The sequence below is a fragment of the Artibeus jamaicensis genome, unplaced genomic scaffold (genome assembly GCF_021234435.1).
Source record: "Artibeus jamaicensis isolate MK-2021 breed Jamaican fruit bat unplaced genomic scaffold, CSHL_Jam_final contig_240, whole genome shotgun sequence".
Taxonomy (NCBI): Eukaryota; Metazoa; Chordata; class Mammalia; order Chiroptera; family Phyllostomidae; genus Artibeus; species Artibeus jamaicensis.
The window spans coordinates 15,210,627-15,235,438 of NW_026521506.1; the positions used below are offsets into that span (position 1 = coordinate 15,210,627).

General features: G+C 37.3%; 1 pseudogene; it reads left to right on the top strand.

Annotated features, from left to right (window-relative positions):
- Positions 1–4,265: 4,265 nt before the first annotated feature.
- LOC128626925 (PABIR family member 1-like) overlaps positions 4,266–24,812 on the top strand; it is a 32,056-nt pseudogene continuing 11,509 nt past the window's right edge.

The following is a 24,812-nucleotide window of genomic DNA, read 5'->3' on the forward strand; positions in this document are numbered from 1 at the left end:
TGGTCTTGGTCAGGAGGGGCCGATATATTTTTTCAGATGATTTTTGGGGTGCACTAGCCTAACAGAAGTGAAACAACAAAGGCAATGGTGTAAAAACAAAGAATCTAATGACTGTTCATAGTGAGGAGCACCCATCTCCCTTTCACAAGTACCATTAGCTTCAACAGCATTAACAAAACTGAAGAACAAATAGCAGAAGTGTTTTTCTTTCTAGCATTTATGGAGACCCTAGCAATCATGATCCTGCATGTGTGAGACTGGCAATTATTTATTTTATTTAACAAAGATTTACAAAGCAGTTACTGTGTGCTAGGCACTATTTTAGAGCCTTAGAAATATTAAATTATTTCATCCTCACCACTTGAACGACCCTAAGATAAAGATGGTCATTGTATTATGTTAATCATACATATCTAGAAAGTACAAAAAAATTCTGTAACTATTGAAGTTGGTTTCAAAATTTAGCAAAAACTATTTGCCTGCCCCTTAATTCACTTGTTTCATATTAAACTTTCCAAGCCTGGTCACCATTTTATTCCTCATTGTTTACTTTTTCTAATATGAGAATTTTTTAAAGCACTTTTGGAAAGTTTACTTTAAATTGCCTATATTTTCCTGCCAGCTGGATGAGAAATGCAAACTGTACTTTTAACCAATTTATGTATCTCTTTATCTCAAGGTCTCAGCAACTTCCCCACCCAATCCAATAAAAAAAATTATGCTATCTTCTACTGTTCACCATAACAGCTAAACAATCATTTTTTAAATTAATTAATTTATTTATCTTTAGAAGGGAAGGGAAGGAGAGAGGGACAGAAATATCAATGTATGGTCGCTTCTCATGCATCCCATGCTGGGAACTGGCCCCTGCTGGGAACTGGCCTGCAACCCAGGCATGTGCCCTGACTGGGAATTGAACTGCGATCTTTTGGTTTGCAGGCCCATACTCAGTGCACTGAGCTACACCAGCCAGGGCTAAAAGATCATTTTTTGACTGCATGCCCAGGCCCTAACTCTGAGGAATCAAACAATTTAGTAGAATCCTTAATTTTCATGAGCTTAACAGTTAGGAGGAACTCAAGGATTCATATCCCTGGCTGGATAGCTCAGTTGGTTAGAGCATCATCCCGATATGCCAAGTTTGCAGGTTCAAACCCTAGTCAGGGCATATACAAGAGTCAACCAATGAATACATAAATAAATGGAATGACAAATCAATGTTTCTCTCTCTCTCTCAAAATCAATAAATAAAAATCAATTAGAAAAAGAGATATATAAGAAGATGGATGCTATCTTGGCCATCATTTCCAGATTTGATTCATATTACCCTTGCTTACCTAGTTTCTTTTACTCTTCATGTAAACTTTTGGGAGTTTTGCACTTGGAGTCTACTTGCTCTTGTGAGTTAACATGTTGCTTAAAAGTTACCATGATAACTGGTAAAATGAAGAGCTAATTATAACATATTCATGGGACAACTTTTATAAGTAAGAGGTGTGGGGCAGATAGCAGGAGACTGGGACATAAAGAGAAGAACAGCATAAGTGTCAAGGTATATCTAAACAAACCAGTGATCTGAGATCATGGCATGTTACTATTGAAAAGTGAGAGCTGATCATGAAACACAGCTATGTTGGTATAATAATAAGTGGGTAGAAATGGGAAATAGTAAAAATAATTTCTTTAAATGATATGTTTGCCACTATAGCATACAGAATTTTTTGGTTTTATAGTACTTGTTCCTTTTGACATTCCAACCTGTGTATGTATTATGAGTCCTGTCTTTATCTTTACAGGTTTTGCATTCCTACAAACTGCACTTAAGTTAAAGAGAATTCCTCCTCTTTGGTAATAGGTGGAAACTTACTGCCAACTGATGTATTTAGTCATTTCATATTACTACCCTTTTTATAGAAAGTCTTTTAGCTGCTCTTTCTTTGTTCTATTGTATCTATTTTCTTTGTGTTATGATACTAAGATTTTCTAAACTTAGGTATCTGTAATACTTGGGCAAGATGAGATTTTGTTTATTCACTCAAAATATATTCATTAAACTTCATTACCTACCAAGAATGTTAACGAACTCTTTTAAAGGTATAACAAGCAGTAAAGTGGAGGTGAGATCTTGTTCTCTGGTGTAATTCATATTTTCCTGCTATTTAGACAGTTTCTGACCCTTTCTTCTGTATTTAACTACTGCCTCCCACATGCACCCTCACTTTATTCACAGTTAGTTGTCATCTTTCATAAACTTTCTGTGTTCTGGAAACTTTAACATTGGCTTTTAGGAAATCTTGGTACTAGCTAAGATTCTACTGCTACTTAATTATGTGACATTATTCTCTCTGGAATTTTATCAACTGTAAAATAGAAGTTATCTACTTACTTTACAAGATAGCTGTAAAGAACAGATTATTCACTACTGCATTTATTCCTGGAAGAATTTAATAAGTAGTTATCAAGTGCTTAGGAGTACAGAGTGACCAGAGAAACATCCAGAGTCACCCTTGCCCATCTTTACAGTTAAATAGAAGGGCAGAGGAATCTAAGTTTTGCCACTTAGTAGTTGTAATTTGAGTAACCCCTCTCGGCTTTGGTTTCCTCCTTTAAAAAATGGGTATTGTGATGGTACCTACCTCAGAGTTTATTGTAAGCACAAAATGCAATCACATATTTAAAGTGCTTGGGAGTAAGTGCTCAGAAAATGGTAGCGATCGTTAACCTCAGGATCCTCTTACATCAGGAACAATGACTCCAAATTGTCCTCCTGTCTGGGATTTAGGTAGTATAGTTCTGCTTAATGTAATTAATCTTTTCTTATTCTGTTCTCAGAATGAATAAAGAATGAATATGATCTTTCATGTCACAACTTGTCTTGAACTGTTTCAAGATAATCCCATTATTTTAAGTTTACCACTGATTAGTTGAACAGTGTTAATGATTGAACCAACTGAGACAAGTATGTGTAATCATTTTTTAAACTGTAAAGTGCTATATCATGTTATGACTATTTCAATTAATAACTCCTATGTCACCAGTTGCACTTGTCCTCTCTGCCAGTTTTCTAAATAATTCCTAAAATTTTTAGTTTTATAAAATTGTTGTCATGGAGTTAAGATTTCAGTACTCAAAATTCTAAATGAGCAGTTCTTAAAATGAAAATATTTTGAGCCATGACAGCCTGGAAACACTGATTTGGATGAATACTAAATTCTCAGATATTTAAGAAAATAAGCCTCCTTACTTTAACTCAAATGTTTTTATTAGATGAATAGTTTTAAAGAGTTATATTTTACTCAGTGTCAAAATAAGCACTGTATGAATATGCTAAAAAAAGTAATGAAACTAAACGGAAAATAATGATTTATCTGCGCAATTGATTCATTTGGGTTAGCGCCTTACCAGGACCCTTTGGGAGCACGTGGCCTCTAAGCACTTAGGAGTGGTTTTTCTTTTTTTCCTGTAAGGCTTCATTTTTTTTTAATTACAAAGATGTAGTGTGTCTGTTCACAGGATGGAAAAATTCGTCATGGGCGTTAACAAGCTTGTGGGCCTCAGTCAAAAGGGGTTAATGGGTTAACCAAAACTGAGAAAATTGTTAACGAAACCATTGCAGAGTTAACAGAGGAGTAAAGGAACGACCAGGATGAAACCGCACTATAAAGAAAGAAGGACCGAGCTTCACACACACACACACACACACACACACACACACACACGCACACGCACACACGCACACACGCACACACAAAAGTGGTGGCTCCCTGAGTGTGCCTGCGCCCCTTGCCAGACTGCCAAAGGCCCCACCTACAGTGCTCATCGCTTGCGTAGTAAGCAAAGGCCGACGGGCCAGACACCAAGAGCAGGCACAGAGGGGCGGTGCCCATATGACGCACTAAGACTGCAGGTTGTAATCTTTGCTTTAGACCCAAAGGCATACCTGTTTTTTATTTGGCTGAGAGAAATAAAAGAGAAGGATTTGCACACATATTAAGAGAAATTCCTCATTTTCGTTATAGGCTTGGAAGTGGAAGATCCCAGCGTTAGTGGGCCCCAGCTTGGGGGAGAGGGGAGGGAGTCGGTTTCGGAGCCAGTCCTGCTCCTCTTAGGTCCTTCTGGTGTAAGGGTTCGTAGGACTGCAAAAATGAGCCCCTCTCTCATCTAATAGCTTCCTCCTCTCTTCTATTTCTTCCCCTTTCTCCCTGTGCGAACGGGAAACAGAAAACCTTGGCATCATAGAACTAAGCTTCTTCCTCAACATGGATATGACACAGGAGAAAATGGAATTAGATGTAGAAATTATGCCGAGCTTGATCATCACAGATGGCAACATCCTGAGAAGATCCAACAGTGCCCCTTTGATCGGTGAACTTGGGTGAGCAGAATTGAGATACTGGAGGAGACAAGCAGAGGAAAGTAAGGGTGGGTGGCAAGAGTTGGAGAAAGTGAGTTCTGAAAATATTCTCATCCATTTATTCATAGAGGTTCTGCAACTATCCCCTTTGTTCCTGGTGTCCACGGATCCCACCAGTGCACATCCACCATGACCTCGACACATATGAACCTGAACTTCCTCTTCTAAAAGTCCACCAGCATCTGAAAGCAGCAACCAGTTGATATAGAGCACAACTTTTTCTAATTTCACCTCATCTTTTATTCACTCCTTTGAGAGACAGCACTCTCTATCATTGCCTCCACTTCTGTGATAACTATAATTTTTATCATTCTCTCAGCTGCTTTTTCACCTCTGCTCTTCACCTTCAGCAGATTAAAATGGTTGTCAGGGAAATAAGCTTGGGCCTTTTTTATACCTAGTTTTTGTTGGAACCAAAAGTGCTCATCAGTGCTCATCGCTCAGTGCTCATCAGTTCGCATCGCAGTGATGTAGGCAGAGTTGACCAGCTATCTAGAATACCAGCTATCTAGTTGACCAGCTATCCCAAAAATCTAAGGACCACAGAAAGTTGCTGTGCTAAATTTTGCATTCTCAGTGGCTGATATTGTCCCCAACTTGGTTCTTTTGTGTGTGTGTGTGTGTGTGTGTGTGTGTGTGTGTAAAAACACATACATATGGAAATTTCGTGGGGATTTTTGAGGAAGTGCAATGGGGAGGGATGTATAAAAAGGCTCCTTAGAGGGCTGATAATGAAAAATATTATTTAGAAACTGCTTTAACTGATAGTTAACTGCACATCCAAAGATCTGGCATTACTCAAGCTTATGTCTTAAAGTAGAATTTTAAAGTGAAATCTCACATCTTAGTGTCATAAAGTTCTCAATATTGCAAAAATGTCCAAAATTTATTCACTACATATGTTATTAACTTTGCCCCTCACCTTTTGCTGGCATCATACTAATTGGTAGTTGTAAATCACAACAGTTAAATGTGAACTCAGAGACCAGATCTACCTTCCGTTTAATATATGAGGAAACTGAGGTCTATAAATCTCCAAAATGACATAGTAATAGAACCAGTACTAGGAACCTGTGTCTCCTAACTCCTAAGCTAGTGTTTTTTTTTTTTCACTACTAATCAACATCTAAGCTGATTAAGCCTAAACAAATGCAGCTTTCTGGTCAGGGAGGTAAGGGAGAATATATTGTTCTAATATGAAAAGCAAACTAAGACTGATCAAATATAACAGAGTACCATTTTTAACAAGCAGATAGAAAAATAAAGGATGAGGGCTCTGCATGTAGTGCTGAGAACAAGAACATCCTACAAATTTAGGATTTTACTCTAACCCTGTTGTGTGAATAAATTAATTTTTATGGATCCACTCTGCTAGTAGAAGAAAGCACTTGGGGAGAATGTTGGTTTTCCTGGAAGTCTTATGAAATGAAAAAAAAACATGTTGCAAGTAGATGATGGAGGATATATACTTGAAGGAACATGTGGATTCTGTTTAATATAGTAAGTGCTGGAGCAGGGCTTGGGAGGTGTGGGCAGGACCTTTCTCCATCTCCCAAAGTCCTGGAAACAAAGAGAGTGATCTTAGTTATCCCCTTCATACTTTGTTCTGAAAAATACTTGAATTTTTTTATTTTTATCATAATGAGAGCATAGTTGGAGTGTCAAATTCCATAGCTTAAGATCCTGATGCATGAAGTGAAATTTGTATAGAAGGGTGTTTGGCAATTGCATCTTTATCTAGAAGGAGTTAAAGGTAAAGAAACCACAAAGTGGACCAAGTCCAGAGCCTCCTGTTTATGAAACATTAGAAGTGAGATAGGAATGACATATTACATGTCTGAGGTTACGAAACGTGTCCAGTGGTCTATGGGCATATTTTGTGCCATTGTGGCAAGCTTTAGGGTGTGGTCAGTGAAGTTACACTGAAGGAAGAAAAGGTTAGAGTAGACTTACATTGAAACTTACTTGAATTCATTTTCACCTCAGTTCGTTTTAGTTGCACATGTACACTGCTTACTTTTCCCACCTTCCCTTAATTGGGCCTCTAATTCTTGTTGCCATGCCTGTTTCACAAGTTGCTAAATATTGTTGAATTTCTTTCAGGTAATTTTCCAATTTCACTTGATAGTTCCTGTGTATAAAGACTCAGTGTCTCTTGCACCAGCATTTGCAGAACTTGTTCTATAAATGTCCACTCTTTAATACATATGTTACTGTTTTTAAGACACCCCTGTAGTGTTTTGTGTACACCTTGTACTAATAGAAATGCCAATGTCAAAAGTTTTGAACCTCTTGGTTCTTCATATTTTTTAGTCCTCTAGTTGGATAAGTTCACTACAGTGTCAATAACTTTATTGAAAGGTAGTTTTTTTTCCTTCTACTTCTCTGGCTCTTATTAGAATTAGAGATTAAGTTCTTGGATTTCTGGCAGTACATTCCCACTTTAAATACCATATTTTGCCACATCCACATTTTGGCCCAAACTTTCAGGAAAAAAATCTTTCATTTAATTTTTTATTTTATTTTATTTTTTTAAATATTTTATTTATTTATTTTTTGAGAGAGGGGAAGGGAAGGAGAAAGAGTGGGAGAGAAATATCAATGTATGGTTGCCTCTCATGAGTCCCCTGCTGGGAACTGGCCTGCAACCCAGGCATGTGCCCTGACTGGGAATCAAACCGCGATACTCTGGTTCGCAGGCCCGCGCTCAATCCACTGAGCTATGCCAGCCAGGGTCATTTAATTTTTTAATTCAATTTTTCATTTGTGTATAAAACTGATTATCATATTCCAGGGTATTGTTTTGCATATGGATATTGTTACTGCTTTTTAGAGTTACACTTTTAATGCATAAGCATAGGTAAAATAATTAAAAACATTTATATAGATACAGAATTAGTACTGCCCATGTATAATGTGCATCCTTATTTCCTTATTTTTCCCTTGGGCAGAAAAGTGCACATTATACGGCAAATATGATACCTCTAGCTTTAAATACTCCTGCTTTTACATTTTCACTGCATCAATTCTGTTTGAAAGTTAACCTATTGCCCTTGGGCCAAGTTCACCCTGCCACTTGGTTTTGTAAATAAAGTTTTATTGGAACTTAGTCATGCCCAAATGTTTACTTATTGCCATTTTCCCACTACAGTGGCAGAGTTGAGTAGTTGCAACAGAGATTGTATAGTCCACAAAACCCAAAGTACTTACTATCTGGCTCTTTGTAGAAAAAGTTTGCCAACCATCTGGTTTAGTAAACTCTTACAAACCTGGGAGAAGAATAGTGGCCATGAGGAATCACTGGGGAATATAATTGACATAAATATATTGTGATTTAGACAGAGCTGCTTACTGATCATTTGATGTGGAGCATTAGCATCTATCTAGTTATATTACCTTCACTTTTTCCAAGTTGTAAGTAGTATAGCACTTAACTAAGTTGTAGATATCACCTAAGATTTTAAAAATTCATATTCAGTGACTTGCACCAATTGAGTATATGCTGCCTCAATTTCTCTCAGTTATAGTCTTATTAAATAAAATTAGCAGACAAAAATTTAGAGGAGACTATAATTGCCAGCCTTAAGAATTACTTCCTCCTATACAGAAAAGATAGTTGAAATATGTAACCCATTAGTTTCCTCCAACTTCCTTATAAGTGACTGCTAGAATATATTCCTGTTCTTATAGGGAACATGATGGTGAAAGGAAGTAAAAATTTGTGTGTGTGTGTATTCATAAAATATTGAGCTACTGCCTGTTATATGCAAATTACCATGCTGCAAAATTGCATCTCAAGGCTCAACCAGCTTTTAATTTAATAGGAAAAATAGATGCACAAAGGACTTAAATGTATGATAGAGTTAGACCTGTGCTTACAGAAGGAAAGACAGTGCTAGAGAAATTCAAAGAAAGGAATGGGAAATTACAGCAGAACTGATGAGGGGCAAGGAAAAGGTTCTTGGAGAGATGGAGCCTAATGGATTGACAGGGTACAGACTGGAAGAGAGGGGTCTGGAGAACTGGAAAGCAGTCTAAGGATATGGAACAGGCTTGCAGGCAGAAAAGCATTGGTGTATTCTAGATAGCTGATCAACTCTGCCTGCATCACTGGCTCCCAAATGTTCATCTGCTGATTATTGCTGATCCCAGGTGACGTTTACAGCAATCCATGTTTTTAAAACATTAAGTACAGCACAATTAAATATGCTGTTATGTAATTGCCAATCATCCTTTCCTGTACAGGGCTATATTTCACCCTGATATTGTTAGTCCTATTCTTATTTTTTTTAACTATGAAGACGTCGTTTCTTAAATGAAATGATAGTACTGATAGCTGGTGAATTTTTTTTAAATAGCCCTATTTGGAAAAATAAAATTGTAGGAACTATATGTTTGTACCAAGATTTTTATATGAAATTTTATTGGTCCATGAAATCCAAAAGTCTCAAGCTAAATTATGGAAGGCTTTGAATGTCTTAGTAAAAAGGTAACCGAATTTGGCAGGTGATGCAGAGAGTCACTGAAAGTGAGCAGAAGAGCAAGCTGTTCTTTAGGAAGGTGATCTTGTAGTCTGTTAAAGAGATGATGGTAGGGAAAGAACAGAGGTGAGGTGACCAATTAGAGTATTACAGAGCCTGTGGAAAAGTAAAATGGCTTTGAATTGGTTTTTGGCAGGAGACTGAAAAGAATAAGATAGATATAAGTGAGATCATAGAGGTAAAACCTAAGAGACCTGGCACATGATTAGATTTAGGGGGCAAAAAAGAAAGATAGAGATGATTTTTTAATAGGGTGGATGAGAGGTACACAGGAAACTTTTATCTTCTTTTTATAACTTCTTTGAGTCTTAAACTGTTTGAAAAATACAAGTTGTAACAAAAAGAAGAAATAGGAGGGAATAGACAAATTTTTCAGGATCACCAATAGGGTTACAACCAGCAGGGTGGACACTATCAAAGCTGAGGACACAAGCACCATCTTCAGTGGGCAGTAGATTCTCAGCTTCAATCCACTGTTGCCACATGGAAATGTGGCCTGTATGGCAACATCTTGCAAATTTGCAATAGAATCCAGCAATCTATAATCTTGATTATTTGTGTGAAATCTGTCAGTGTTTGAAATGTGCATAACTAATTTAAAAAACTAAACACTGAGTAGGCCAAAGGAGACACACTTGTGAAAATCTCAGTTCTACCAACCCCTGCTATTGGTTATCCCCCCTGTTCCTGTGAAAATTTGGAAGTTGAGAGGGAATTGGTACTGGCACATTGCAACTCCAATCATAAATTTAATCAGTTACAGGTTTAAACAGAAAATGATGTATTTCCAGGTCCACAGTAAATTATATTTATTCTTGGCAGCATGATTAGAGGTAAAGTGGCATGCTTGAGAATTCCTTACCTTATGTAGACACTTGTTTAGGCTCAGCCAACTAAGGTTTTGGGTATGTGTGTGTGCATATATGTGTGTTTTAATTTCTACATTTGCACAGCTCTCTCCACAAAGAAGCCATTTAGATTAATGGCATTGTTGTTTTAAGTATTTGAAATTTTATTTCTTTAAAAATATATATAATGGGCTTTATTTGTTTTTATTAATAAGTGCTCAATATATAATATTTGAATAAACAAAGTAAAAAAGAGAAGGAAAAATGGCAAATAGGTGTATAAATATAAATAATGCTCAGCCGAAATAACTTTTGTAAGAACCAGGTACTCTCCCACTGATGCAGGTACAAAATAATAGTCTTTTGGGAGAGCCTTTTACAGTTCACAAAAATAGCCTTAAAATGTGCCTACCCACCTGGCTGGTGTAGCTCAGTGGATTGAGCACCGGCCTGCGAACCAGACAATCGCGGTTTGATTCCCAGTCAGGGCACATACTGGGGTTGCAGACCGGTTCCCTGCAGGCCAGTTCCCAGCAGGGGACGCATGAAAGGCAACCATACATTGATGTTTCTCTCCCTCTCTCCTTCCCTTCCCCTCTAAAAAGATAAATAAATAAAATCTTTAAAAAAAATGTGCCTACCCTTTGCCCAAACAATGTATCTTCTAGAAATTTATCCCAAAACTCATAAATAAATAAAGATGCTCATTACTATGTTTATTCATCCAATGGATATTTCTTTTTAAATACATTTTATTTTATTTTTAAAATATTTTATTTATTTATTTATTTATTTATTTATTTATTTATTTAGAGAGAGGGGAAGGGAAGAAGAAAAAGAGGGAGAGAAACATCAATGTGTGGTTGCCTCTCATATCGCCCCCACTGGGGACTGGGCCCGCAATCCAGGCATATGCCCTGACTGGGAATCGAACCACGACCCTTTGCTTTACAGGCCTGCGCTCAATCCACCAGTCAGGGAAATATATTTTATTGATTATGCTATCACAGTTGTCCCATTTCCTTCCTTTATTTCCCTCCACCCTGCCCACCCCCTCCCACCCACATCCTGCTCCCTTTAGTTTATGTCCATGTGTCATACATATAAATTCCTTGGCTTCTACATTTCCTATACTATTCTTAACCTCCCCCTGTCTATTTTCTACCTATCATTTATGCCACTTATTCTCTGTACCTTTTTCCCTTCTCTCACCCTTCTAATCTCCTGTTGCTAACCCTCTATGTGATCTCCATTTCTGTGGTTCTGTTCCTGTTCTAGTTGTTTGCTTAGTTTGCTTTTGTTTTTGTTTTAGGTGTGGTTATTAATGACTGTGAGTTTGCTGTCATTTAACTGTTCATATTTTTAGCTTTTTTTCTTATATAAAGCCCTTTAACATTTCATATTATAAGGGCGTGGTGGTGACAAACTCCTTTAACTTGACCTTGTCTGAGAAGCACTTTATCTGTCCTTCCATTCTAAATGAGAGTTTTGCAGATAGAACAATCTTGGATGTAGATCTTTGGATTTCATGACTTGGGATACTTCTTTCCAGCCCCTTCTTGCCTGTAAGGTCTTTTGAGAAATCCACTGACAGTCTGATGGGAACTCCTTTGTAGGTAACTGTCTTCTTTTCTCTTGCTGCTTCCAAGATTCTCTTCTTATTTTTACTCTTGGGTAATGTATAATGGATTTTAAATGACAAATGTTTTCTTTTTCTTTTAGTGATAATTTACTGGTGTTCCAAGCTGGCACATTAAGAACTAGAAGAAGCAGTACAACATTTATGACATGACACTGTCTGGTAAGAAAATGCTTATAGCTGTCTATCTGGCCAAGATTGTTCTCTTAGCCTTAACCAGAGGTCCTCAAACTTGAGTGTGTACCTGAAAGTCTTGTTAAAATAGACTACTGGCCCTCAACCTCAGAGTTCCTGATTTAGGAGGTCTGCAGTGAGGTCTGAGAATTTGAATTTCTGACAAGTTTCCACTTTGAGAAACACTGCTCTAAACATTATTGGAGGACAGATAAACATGTTGACTACAGTTATGATTGCTTTGCTGGAACTGCAGCAGAATTAAGTTTTAAATCTCATCTGGACTTAACATTGAGATTTTTTTTATATATAAGACCATCTGGCTTCGAATTCTTTAAAGAAAATTCTAATTTTGACAAGAAAACTTGCAGTCTCCTAAGAATAGTTTTCAGGCTTTTAGTTTGAATTTTACCTCAAATTTATCTTGAATTAAAAATAAAATTTGTTTTTCATGGTGTTATAAGGCCATCTCTAAATTATAACTCTTATCTACTAATTATCCTGTAAATATAGGGAAAATGCTAGTGGATTAGTAAGCCAACATGAGTAAATGATTCACTATAGGAATCTTTTTATTGAATTGAAATTCATATAACATACAGTTAATTATTTTAAAGTACACAATTCAGGGCATTTAATACATTCATAGTGTTGTTCAACACCACCCCTCTTGTTTCAAAAAGCACACATAAACCCTGGCGGGTGTAGCTCAGTGGACTGAGTGCGGGCCTGTGAACCAACCAAAAAGTACACATGTTCCTGATCATCAGTGTAAAGGTTTCAGCCTTTCATCATTGAATATGATGTTAGATGTAGGTTTTGGCAAATACCCTTCATCATGTTGGGGAAGTTCCTTTTTAGCAATAAAAAGAATGTAATTTTTTCATTCACTACTTGCTGTGTATTTTTATCATGAAAGGATGTCAAATTGTGTCAAATAATTTTTCTGTATCTGTTGAGATCATCATGTATTTCTCCCCCTCCATTCTGTTAATATAATGTATTACATTGATTTTCCTGTGGTGAACCACCTTTGCATTCCTGAGATAAATCCCTGTTGGTCCTGGTGTATCATCTTTTTAATGTACTATTGCAGGAATCCCAAACCCTGGGACTGGGGACCCTTACCAGTCTGTAGCCTGTTAGGAACTGGGCTGCAAGGAAAGCTCTACCTTCTGTCCCCCTTGCCCCACCATCTTCCACAAATCTGGTCCCTGGTGCCAAAAGAGGTGGGCACTGCTGTACTATTGGATTTGGTTTGTTGAGGATTTTTCCATGTATATTTATTTATAAGGGATATTGGTTTGTACTTTTCTTTTCTTGTGGTAACTTTCCTGGCTTTTGTGTCTGGGTAATGCTGATCTCTTAGTACTTGTTAGGAAATGTCCCTCTTCTCCTATTTTAGGAAGAGTTTGAGGAGGATTGGTGTTTATTCTTCGTTATATCTTTGCTAGAATTCACCAGTGAAGTCATCTGATCCTAGACTTTCTCTGTTGGGAGGTTTTGGAAATACTGTATTTTGCCATGTATAATGTGCTCCCATGTATAGTGCACATCCACATTTTTGCCTCAAACTTTCAAGGAAAAAAACTTTCATTTTAATTTTTTAATTCAATTTTTATTATTTATATTTAGAAACAAAACTGGCAGGGGTGTCCAAACTTTTGGTGTCTGGGCCACACATTAAATACACAAACACTAATGAACACTGATGAGCAAAAAAAATTTTAAATTTACAATTTTGTGTTGGGCCTCATTTATAGCCATCCTGGACCAAATGCAGCCTGGAGGCCACAAGCTGGACACCCCTGCATTATTGTGTTCCAAGGTATTATTTTGCATACCATTATTGCCCTCTAGAGTTACACATTAAATATATAAGCATTAATTTTATTTAAATTATTTACTTCTTTTGAATTAAAAGCATTTATATAGATACAGAATTAGTATTATCCATATAAAATGTGCATTCTTATTTTTTCCTCAAAAAATTGGGCAAAAAAGTAAACATTATATTTGGTGACATACAGTAGATTTGGGTTTTTACAGTACTTGTTACAGGTCTGTTGAGATTTTCTTTCTTCTTTTTTTTTTTCTTCTCTCGAAAATTTAAAAAATTTTTATAATTAATTTTATTTTGTTATTTTTTCAAGTACAGTTTTTTGTCTATTTTTCCCATCCCAGGCTCCCCCGCCCTTGCTCCCCACCTCCCTCCCATTTCCACCCCCCTTAGTTCTCCTCCCTGTGTCCTTCCTATTTGTTCCTCCAAATCCCTCCCCCTTTTTCCCCTTAACTTCCTTTCCTTCTCCCCTCTAGTCACTATCTTCTTGTTCTCCATTTCAGTGTCTTTGTTTTTTTTTCTGCTTGCTTGTTTGTTTTGTTGTTTAGCTTCCTGTTAAAGGTGAGATCATATGGTATTTGTCTTTCAGCACCTGGCCTATTTCACTCAGCATAATGCTTTCCAGTTCCATCCATGTTGTTGCAAAAGGTAGTAGCTCCTTCTTTCTCTCTGCAGCATAGAATTCCATTGTGTATATGTACCACAATTTTTTGATCCATTCATCTACCCAAAAACTGCTCAAACTAATTAATGAGTTTGGCAAAACAGCTGGTTACAAAGTCAATATCCAGAAATCAAAGGCATTTTTGTATACCAACAGTGAATCAGAAGAAGCAGAAATAAAGAAAAAAATCCCATTCGATATAGCAAAAAGAAAAATAAAATATCTGGGAATAAACCTAGCTAAGGAGGTAAAAGACCTGTATGCAGAAAACTACACAGCCCTGAAGAACAAAATCAAGGAAGACACAAACAAATGGAAACATATACCTCGTTCATGGATTGGAAGAATTAACATCATCAAAATGTCCATACTACCCAAAGCAATATACAGATTCAATGCAATACCTATTAAAGTACCAATGCCGTATTTCACAGACATAGAACAAACACTTCGAAAATTTATATGGAACCATAAATGAGCCTGAATAGCAGCTGCTCTTTTGAGAAAGAAGAACAAAGTAGGGGGGGTCACAATACCTGATATCAAACTGTATTACAAGGCCACTGTAATCAAAACAGCCTGGTACTGGCATAAAAACACGCACATAGACCAATGGAACAGAACAGAGAGCCCAGAAATCAACCCAACTCTCTACAGTCAATTAATATTCGACAAAGGGGGCAGTAACATAAAATGGAGTAAAGATAGCCTCTTCAACAAATGGTGTTGGGAGAACTGGACAGCTACGTGCAAAAAAAAAAATGAAACTTGAGCACAGACTTACACCATACACCAAAATAAATTCAAGGTGGAGATTTTCTTTCTTCTTGAGTCAATTTGGTAAATTGTGTGTTTTTAATGAATTTGTCCCATTTCAGCTAGATCAGTGATTTTCAACTTTTTTCATCTCATGGCACACATAAACTATTTACTAAAATTCTGTGGCACACCAAAAATATATTTATTGTTCATCTGAAAAAATAGGCATAATTTTTATTCATTCATACTGGATGGCTATTGTGTTGGCTGTTGTCATTTTTTTATTTGACAATATAAGGGAAAAGAGGTCAGTGACACTGAATAAATAGTCAGGTACTGCATGTTTAAAAAATTCTTTTTTTCATCTTTTTAAAAGACTTTATTTATTTATCTTTAGAGGGGAAGGGAAGGAGATACGGAGAGAAATAGCAATGTATGGTTGCCTCTCATGTGTCCCCTGCTGGGAACTGGCCTGCAACCCAGGCATGTGCCCTGACTGGGAATCGAACCACAAAACTCCATTTTGCAGGCCCGCGCTCAATCCACTGAGCTATACCAGCCAGGGCTAAAAATTCTTGTGGTACACTGGTTTCAGTCTTGGGGCACCCCAGTTGAAAATCACTGATCTAGATTATCTAATTTGTTGACATGCAATTAATTGTTCATAGACTTCTCTAATGACTTTTTAAATGTGATGGAACATATAGAACATATTTTAGTGAAATGTTATAAATTTGAACCCATTTTAAAATATTGCCTCCTAATCTTAGAACTGAACATTTTTCTCTTTGTAGAATGATATGCAATTATTTTTCCCACTGTCAATATAAGAAACATCTAAACCTGTAGAGAATTTTATTTTATTTTTTTAAAGATTTAATTTATTTATCTTTAGAGGGGAAGGGAAGGAGAGAGGGAGAGAAACATCAATGTATGGTTGCCTTTCATGCATCCCCTGCTGGGAACTGGCCTGCAGGGAACCTGCCTGCAACCCCAGTATGTGCCCTGGCTGGGATCAAACTGTGATTGTCTGGCTGGCAGGCCCACGCTCAATCCACTGAGCTACACCAGCCAGGGCTAAACCTGTAGAGAATTTAAAAAGACTTTATTTGAACCAAATTGATGATGTGTGGGGAAGCAAGATCTCAAATGCTGAGGCACATGACAGTTTTGCAGTTATTTTTATATATGTAGAGTTAAGGAGGGAAAGAAGGAAGATTAAACAAGATTATGTACTCCCTTGAGGGTGCTTACACCTCTGAGGGTTCTGGAAAAGAGGATTACTCTTGGCATTTCAAAGATGTTTTAACCTAGATGCACAAGAACAATAAACAGGGCTTTCTTAAAGCAAAGATAAACCTGTTACAGGCCTGGAACAGGACTACCCACCAGGACCTTCCCAGTTAGGAATTTCTGATTACATCACCCTGTGAGATTATTTTCAGTCACTGAACTAGTCAGATTAATTTCAGAGCCCCCTTTTCATTCAAACAACAAATGAACTAATGTTATATTGGGAAAAATTAGAATTGTTCATTAAATGAATTTCCTATCTCTTCACTTACTCATGTCATTGTTTTTTTTGTATTATAAATCTATTTTTTTTATTTTATTGATTATGCCATTACAGTTGTTCTATTCCCCCCTTCATTCCCCTCTACCCTGCACACCCCGCCCCCACCGTTCCCCCCTTTAATTTATGACGTGTCTCAAGTTCTTTAGATTCCACATTTCCCCTACTATTCTTGCCCTCCCCCCATCTATTTTCTACCTACTGTCTATGCTACTTATTTTCTATACCTTCTCCCCCCTTCTCCTTCTCCCATTCCCCTATTGCTAACCCTCCATGAGATCTTCATTTTTATGGTTCACTCCTGATCTAGCTGTCCTTTTAGTTTGCTTTTGTTTTAGGTGTAGTTGTTAGTAACTGTGAGTTTGCTGTCTTTTCACGGTTCATCTTTTTTATCTTCTTTTTCTTAGGTAAGTCCCTTTAATATTTCATATAATAAGGGCTTGGTGATGATGAACTCCTTGAATTTGATCTTATCTGAGAAGCACTTTATCTGTCCTTCCATTCTAAATGAAAGTTTTGCTGGATAGAGCAATCTTGGTTGTAGGTCTTTGGATTTCATGACTTGGAATACCTCTTTCCAGCCCCTTATTGACTGTAGGGTCTCTTTTGAAAAATCCGCTGACAGTCTGATGGGAACTCCTTTGTAGGTGACTGTCCCCTTATCTCTTGCTGCTTCTAGGATTCTCTCCTTCCTTTTAATTTGGCTAATGTAATGATGATGTGCCTTGGTGTGTTCCTTCTTGGGTCCAACTTCTTTGGGACTCTCTGAGCTTCCTGGATTTCCTGGAAGTCTGTTTCCTTTGCCAGATTGGGGAAATTCTCCTTTATTATTTGTTCAGATATGTTTTCCACTGCTGGCAGTTCCTTCCCCCCTTCTGGTACCCCTATAATTCAGATGTTGGAGTGTTTAAAGATGTCCTGGAGGTTCCTAAGTCTCTTCTCATTTTTTTGAATTCTTGTTTCTTCATATTTTCCTGTTTGGCCATTATTTTCTTCCTTCTGGTTCACTCCCTTGATTTGAGTCCCAGTTTCCTCTTCATCACTATTGGTTTCCTGTGCAATTCTCTTCATTTCAATTACTTTAGCCTTCATATGTTCCTCTAATTTGTGACTAAAATCAACCAGTTCTGTGAGCATCCTGATCACCAGTGTTTTGAACTGTGCATCTGAAAGTTTGGCTATTTCTTTGTCACTTAGATTTATGGGCTCTGGGGCTTTGAGATCTTCTTGAGCCATTTTTGATCTGTTCGCGCCTGTTAAGTATGAGGAGTGGAGCCTTAGGTGTTTACCAGGGCAGGGCCGCCCAGGTCGCTGGGTTGTGACACTATATTTGGGGGCAGGGTCAGAGCAGGGAAATGGCGGCCCCCTCTGCGATTTCCCACCACTGGGTGAGGAGTGGAGCCTTTGGTGTTCACCAGGGCAGGGCTGCTGAGGTCGCTGAGTTGTGATGCTGTATGTGGGGGTGGGGTCAGAGCAGGGAAATGGTGGCCTCCTCTGCTGCCTCTCACTGCTGGGGCCTGCTGGGTCCCGTCTCACTGCCCATTCCCTCGCTGGTCTATCTGCGCACAAATGCAGGACCACAGTCAACCCGCCACCCTGCACCCTCGCTGGGTACACTGGTCACTCACTGGGTCGTTCACTTGGTCCACCCGTTGCAACCCCAGGCCTCGGATCCGTGTGCCTGAGTCCCTCTGACAGAGTTTTCCTGTTCAACCCCGCTCTGCCAGCTACTGGCTTCACCCCTCTTACTGGACAGGCTGAAGAATTTGTTGTTATCAGACTTTGGAAAAGTTCAATTTTCTGTGTTCTGGCTATGTTTTCTGTTGCTAAGATTTTGTTGTCTCTAAACTTGTCTGTGGGAGAAAGCACGGCATCTCCACCTATACCTCCATCTTGACGGAAGTCTCTCATGTCATTGTAATAGAGCTAAAGGACCATACTTTCTGTATATTGAGTATATATGTATATGTGTGTATATATGTATGCATATATATACATGATCGTGTTAGTATGTTTTTTCAATTAGAGTATACATCTTATAAACCTTAATGTTTCACATTTCTGGGCATTTGAATGGTGATGATATGAACATGAGTAACATGAGTTAAATGTATTAAAGTTCTACTTGTTCAAAGGTGTGTGTGTGTATTTCATTTTTTTTTTAAGGAAAACCTAACTTTTTCGGATTTGGTATGGGCCATGGCACAACATCTCCGTGTTTAGTGCTAATAAAGGAGGGCATTCGAGGAAATTATTCCAAAAGTGGATAAATCACAACAGTTTCTGCTCCCTTTGGAAAATAGACTATCTTTACAGTATGCCTTAAGAATGGGGATACAAATATTTTAAAATTAGCAATAATATCTAATATTGGAGAGTTGCAATGAAATCGATATTCTAATACATTGTGTGAAAGTAAATTTGAATAAGCTTTCTGGAGGGCAGTTTGGCAATGTGTGTCAACAGCCTGGTGACCCAGAACTTCAACTCTATGAATTTATCCTAAAGAATTCATTAAGGATATAACCGAATACACTGAAATAGAGAACAGGTGGACAGTGATAAGGGGGAAGAGGGGAGGGAATTTCAGGGGAAAAGGGGAGGATTTACAGGAACTAGTATAAAGGTCACATGGACAACAACTAAGGGGGGTGGAAATGGGAGGGAAGTGGGGAGCACTGGGGGGGGTGGGCTGGGATGGGAGTAAAAGACAGAAAACTGTATTTGAACAGTAATTTAAAAAAGAATGTATGCAAAGATTAGCTTAAAGGTTACCCCAGCATTATTTAGAAGATTAAGCAAAAAATATGGCAACAATATTAATGTCCAAGTGTGAGAAATAGGTTAAATGAGCCTTGATTATCTGTGTTTGAATCCCAGTTCTAGCAATTATAGCTGTATGACCTTGAACAAGTTGCTTAAGTTCTCTGGTCCCCTGTTTTCTAATTTTATTAAAGATTTTATTATTTCAGGGTTCTTGGGGTATAATCCCAGCAGTGGAGTTGCCGGATCAAAAGGCAATTCTATTTTTTTGTTTGCCAAAGAAATTCCATACTGTTTTCCACAGTGACTGCACCAGTCTGCATTCCCATCAATAATGCACTACGGTTCCCTTTTCTCCACAACCTCTCCAGCATTTGTTGTTTGTTGATTTATGATGGACATTCTGACCAGTGTGAAGTAGTATCTCATTGTGGTTTTAATTTGTGTTTCTCAGATGGCTAGTGATGCTGAGCATCCTTTCATATGTCCCTGGGCCCTCTGTATGTCCTCCTTGGAGAAGTGTCTGTTTAGGTCCTTTGCCCATTTTTTAATTGGGTTGTTTGTCTTTCCGGAGTGGAGTCATGTGAGTTCTTTATATATTTTGGAGATCGAAGTCTTGTCTGAGATATAACTGGAAAATATGTTTTCCCATACACTTGGTTCCCTTTTCATTTTGCTGATGTTTTCGTTAGCTATGCAGAAGCTTTTTAATTTGATGTAGTCCCATTTGTTTATTCTTTTTTTATTTCCCTTGCACTAGGAGATATATCAGCAAAAATATTGCTGTGTGGGATATCTGAAAATTTTCAACCTATGTTTTTCTCTAGGACCTCTATGGTGTTATAACTTGTATTTAAGTGTTTTATCTATCTTGAGTTTATTTTGGTGCATGGTGTAATTTGGTGGTCTAGTTCATTTTTTTGCATGTAGCTGTCCAGATCTCCCAACACTATTTGTTGAAGAGGCTATTTTTACTCCATTTTATGCTCCTGCCCCCTTTGTCAAATATTTATTGACCATGGAGACACAATTTATCTTTGGGCTCTCTATTCTGTTCCACTGATATATGTGTCTGTTCTTATGCCAGTACTAGATTGTTTTGATTACCATGGCCTTGTAATATAGTTTTATATCAGGTATTGTGATCCCTCCTACTTTGTTCTTCTTTCTCAAAATTGCTGAGCTACTTGGGGTCATTTATAGTTCTATATACATTTTTGAAATATTTGGTCTAAATCTGTAAAATATATCATTGGGTTTTTTTTAAAGATTTTATTTATTTATTTTAGACAAAGGGGAAAGGAGGGGAAAAGAGAGGGAGAAAAACATCAATGTGTGGTTGCCACTCATGTTCCCTCTACTGGGGATCTGACCTGGCCTTCAACCCATGCATATGCCCTGATTAGGAACTGAACTGTCGAACATTTGGTTCACAGTCTAGCATTCAATCCACTGAGCCACACCAGCTGGGTTCTCATTGCTATTTTAAGAGGGATTGTATTGAATCTATAGATTACTTTGGGTAGTATGGACATAGTGATCATGTTAATTCTTCCGGTCCATGAACACTGTATATACTTCTACTAATTTGTGTCTCCCTTAATTTCTTTCTTCAGTGTTCTGTAGTTTTCTGAGAACAGGTCTTTTACCTCCTTAATTCAATTTATTCCTAGGTATTTTATTTTTCTTGTTGCTATAATAAATGGGATTTTTCCCTAATTTCTGCTTCTGATATTTCAGTGTTGGTATGCAAAAATACCTTTTGTTTCTGAATATTGACTTCTATCCCTCTGTTTTGCTAATTTCACTTATTAGGCTGAGTAATTTTTTTGTGTAGTCTATAGGGTCTTCTATGTACAGTATCATGTGATCTGCAAACAATGACAGTTTTACTTCCTCCTTTTCAATTTGGATGCCTTTTATTTCCTTTTCTTGTCTGATCACTGGGGTAGCAATACTTATATTAGAAAAAAATAGATTTCAAGACAAAGGCAATAAAAAGAAATAGAGAATGACACTTCATAATACTTAAGGGAAGAATCCATCAAGAAGATATAACCATTGTAAACATATGCACCCAACAAAGGAGCAACAAATACGTAAGGAAAAATTTGAAGAACTTCAAGAAAGATATAGACAGCAACACACTTATACTAGGGGAGTTTAACATCCCACTGTCAACAAAGGGCAGATCTTCCAAATAAAGAATCAATATAAATATGGTGGCATTGAACAACACTCTAGATCAGGGGTGTCAAACTCATTTTCACTGGGGGCCACATCAACCTTGTGGTTGCCTTCAAAAGGCCAAAATAATTTTAGGACTGTATAAATGTAACTACTCCTTAACTGTTAATGAGTTGAAATTACATTCAGCCCTTTGAAGGCAACTGTGAGGCTGATGTGGCCCCCAGTGAAAATGAGTTTTACACCCCTGCTCTAGATCAAATGGACTTAACTTATATAGATAGAACCTTTCATCACAAAGAAGGAAAATGTACATTCTTTTCAAATGCACATGGGACATTTTCAAAGATAGACCACATGGTAGGACACAAAACAAGTCTCAACAAATTCAAAAAAATTGAAATCATATCAAGCATTTTCTCAGATCACAATGGCTTAAAACTAGAAACCAACCTCAAGGAAGAAACCCCAAAACATTCAAATTCATGGAGAACTAATTGCATATTATTTAACAATGAATGGGTCAAAAATGGTTTAAAAGAATAAATCAAAAATTTTTTTCTGTAAACAGATGAAAATGAACACACAATAGCCCAAAACCTATGGGACACAGTGAAGGCAGTCCTGATAGGGAAGTATATAGCAATACAGGCCTACCTGAAAAAGATAGAAAAATTGCAAATAAACAACCTAATCCTACATCTACAAGAACTAGAGGAACAACAACAAACAAAGCCCAGAGTGAGTAGAAGGAAGGAAATAATCAAGATCAGAGCAGAATTAAAGGACATAGAGACTAAAAGAACAATTCAAAGGATCAATAAATCCAGGAGCTGGTCCTTTGAAAAGATAAAATCAACAAGCCTTTAACCAGACACACCTAAGAAAAAAAGAGAGGACCCAAATAAATAAAATAAGAAAGGAAATAGGAGAAATTACAACCAATACCACAGAAATAAAAAAAAGGATTATCAGAAATTACTATGAACAACTATGTGCCAAGAAATCTGAAAACCTAAGTGAAATGGACAAATTTCTAGAAAAAAAATCTTCCAAAACTGTATCAGGAAGAAGCAGAAAGTCTGAATAGACCAATAACTGCTAATGAAATTGAAGCAGTAATAAAAAAACGTGTGGTATACAAAAGCCCTGGGCTGGAAGGCTCCATAGGAGAATTTCAGAAAATATTTAGGGAAGAGCTAACCCCTATCCTTCTCAAACTATTCCAAAAGTTTTAAGAATAACAGAAGACTCCCAAACTCATTTTAGGTTAGTATTTTCCTAATTCCAAAACCAGGTCAAGACACAACAAAGAAAGCTACAGGCCAATATTGCTGATGAACATAGATGCTACAATCCTGAACAAAATATTGACAAACCATATTCAGCAATACATTAAAAAGATTATACACCATAATCAAGTGGGATTCATCCCAGGGATGCAAGGATGGTACAATATTCTTAAATCAATATATGTAATATGTCACATAAACAAAATGAGATGAAAACCATGAGGTCATTTCAACAGATGCAGGAAAAGCATATGATAAGGTACAGCACCCATTTATTATAAAAACACTCAGCAAAGTGGGAGGAGAAGGAGCATACCTCAACATAATGAAGGCCATATATGAGACACTGACAGCCAACACCATACTTCATGGGCAAAAACAAAAGCTTTCCCACTAAGATCAGGAGTAAGACAAGGATGTCTGCTTTCACCCCTTCTATTCAACATAGTAATTGGAGGAGAGTGCTTTAAAGTAAACCCATAATATCTTTTTTACCAACACAGTATGAATTTCTGAGGAATTTTTTTCTTACATAATCACAATGCCATCATTACATCTAACAAAAGTAATTTCTTAATGTCATCTAATAACCAGTCCATGTTAAGTATTTTCTGATTCTCAAAAATGCCTTCTTTACACCCTGCCAATGTGGCTCAGTTGGTGAGAGCATTGTCCTGAACCCAAAGGTTGCAAATTTGATTCCTGGTCAGGGGACATACCTTGGTTGCAGGTTCCATCCCTGGTCTGGGCATGGGTGTGTGCAAACCTTGGTCTGGACACATAAGATCCATGGTCCGGGCACTGATCCTGGTCTGGGCACTGATCTCAGTCCAGTCCCATAGAGGAGGAACCAATTGATGATTCTCTTTTGCATCAATATTTCTCTCTCTCCCTTCTTCTCTAAAAGAAATGAAAAAAATATCCTAGGGTGAAGATAAAAAAAATACCTTTCTTACTGACTCATACATGTTCCAATCATGATCTCTTAGGTCTGTTTTATTTAAAACAGCCTTCTCTACTATTTTTGTTCCATGCCACTTATTAATTGAGGAAACAAGGCCATTTGTCTTATAGAATACTCACATTGTGATTCTGTTTCCATGTGGTGTTACTTAATTTGTTCTTTTATTCCCTGTATTTTCTATAAACTGATTTGATTAAATTCACTTTTATTTTTAAGTAAGCATGCAGTCCCAAGTCAATATTAGGATTCTGGGTCAACATGTAAGTAAGTGTATGGTTACATTGACTGTTTCCTATTAGGTAGCTAATGAACAATTTTTTTCTCCACTGTGGTTGTTAGCTGATTTCTAGGTATTAGCTTGGGAACATAAAGCTGGAATTTAATTTTCATCTCCCTTTTTTGAGATATAATCGATATATAACATTTTGTATGTTTAAGGTGTACAATATAGTGATTTGATATGTGTATATATTGTGAAATGATTATCATGGAAGTTAATTTTTTAAACACATAGTAATTCCTAAGCATCAGGAATTACACTTTTTGTGTAATTTTCTTCTCCTAATAACAATTGAGCTAGTATTTCAAGAGTTTTGAAAGCGCTCAGCTTTTAGCTCCCTATCTCCCAAAGCTCCAAATATAAATTACCACAATGCAGAAATACGTTTGTGTATTTGTTAGGGTTGCCATAACAAAGTGCCGCAAACTGGAGGGCTTAAACAAAGGGAATTTAGTTTCTCACAATTCTGGAGGCCAGAAGTCTGAAATGAAGGTGTTGGCAGGGTTGGTTCCTTCTGAGGGCCATGAGACGTGAATCTGTTCCAGGCCTCTCTCCTTAGTTTGTAGATGGCTGTCTTCATGTTCATATGGATAATGTCCACATGGTTTCACATGGTTTTCTCTATACACATGTCTGTCTCCAAATTTCTCCTTTCTATAAGGACATCATCATATTGGATTAGGGCCCACCCCAAGGACTTCATTCTAAGTTAATTACCTCTGCAAAGACTCTTTGTCCAAATAAAGTCACATTCTCAGGCACTGGGAGTTAAGATTTCAACAGATGGGTTTCAAGGGGAATAATTCAACCCATAACAGTTTGCTCACAGTATATTATTCTATAACTTTACATTTATCTCCTGACTTGTTATATA